Source organism: Vigna radiata, chromosome 6 (genome assembly GCF_000741045.1).
Source record: "Vigna radiata var. radiata cultivar VC1973A chromosome 6, Vradiata_ver6, whole genome shotgun sequence".
NCBI classification, from domain to species: Eukaryota; Viridiplantae; Streptophyta; class Magnoliopsida; order Fabales; family Fabaceae; genus Vigna; species Vigna radiata.
Genome location: NC_028356.1, coordinates 14,746,197 through 14,747,823, shown reverse-complemented (window position 1 = coordinate 14,747,823; position 1,627 = coordinate 14,746,197).

Sequence of the window (1,627 nt, the reverse complement as noted above, 5' to 3'; positions counted from 1 at the left end):
GTAATTGTTTTACAGATTTTATACTTTTAAGTGATCGAATTTTCACTTCAACTAGAATTTAATTATTCACTATATACAAGAATTTCTACTAAACATAAACATGTATAGCTGAATGGTTAAAACGTTTAACTCGTAATTGGCGAATTAGTAGTTCAGTTCTATTGTATATGCGCGAGTATCTTTATCTAAAAGTCTATTAATTTTTTTTTTTAAAATAAAATCTTATTGGAATCGCTAATTCAATCTTTGAAAACATATAACATTCTTGATTAATTGAGAGAATATTTTGTATGTACATAGTTATCTTTAAACAAATTAATATTTATTTATTTTCCAATATTTTTTAACTATTTTTTTATTTTTTTAATTTAATCATTTTTACTAAAATAATTATTTATAATAAAAAATATCTATAAAATAAATAAAAAATATTTTTACTATAAGAATTATTTATATTACTTTAATAATTATAATTTTATTATCATAAAAAAAATATGAGCCAGGCTTGAATAGGTTTATCTTTAAAAATTGAAAGATCTTTAAAATAAAACCATTTGAATTATTTTAAAATGTTTTCCCCCTCGCACAAGAATCTTTTTTTTTTTGTCTTTTTAAAATAACTCTTTTATTTTTTTTTAATAGTATTTTATAATTCGCCTTAAGTTTACCACGAAGCCATTGCACCAATCGTAAATAATGTGTCTGCTGCACTATGTGACAGTGATAGTGCTCTCGTGTCACACTTGATTGGTAAACAAACCTACTATTAAAATATTTATATAATTATACTCCTACTATTTTTTTATCCTATTTTTTATTTTAAATATTCTCCTCTATGTACTAGTATCCTTTTTCCCCTTTCATTTATTATATTTCCATTTTAATTTTTTTCCCCACATATAATATATATATATATATATATATATATATATATATATATATAATATTTATATTATTACAGAATGTCCGTTTATAACTACTATTATCATTATTTTCTATGATATAAAATGTTTCGTGGTACATTATATTGTTCAAATGTATCAAAAAAAAACGAACTGAAGAGTTTGCTCAATGGGTTCAAAGAGAAATTTATATTGCAGCTTTTATTTAATCCGTTTTGAAAATAAAATTAAGATTGATATATTAATTCATTGAGAGAATGTAATAATTTATAGGGCATTACAATCTTAAATATGGTTTTGATAATTTTTTCTATAAACCTTTTTTTTCTATTGTCTTCCTTGTTTTTTATCTCTTAACCTTTTATTTCAAATTCTTTTAGTTTGAATTGAGGGGAAAGGACTTTGACGCTCAAGCTAGTGATAATATTCGATAGAGAATAAATACTTAAAATTGGTTCAACTTGTTTACCTTTATAACTTAGTTTTCTATTTATAAGTTATTTTATAGATTCTAAACTGATATAGGTCTAATAAAATAAACTTTTTTTTTAAATTCGTAATGTTAGTTATAAATAGTTCCCTCATCCTGCAATCATATCTTTATTCATTATTGTTTCGGTAGGAATTTTTTGGGACCGAAGGCACTAACCTCGATGACGCAATTCCGCTTCCTTCTGATGCGAGATCTCCAGTTCCTTCGCCGTCCGTTCTTCAAACCGTCCGTC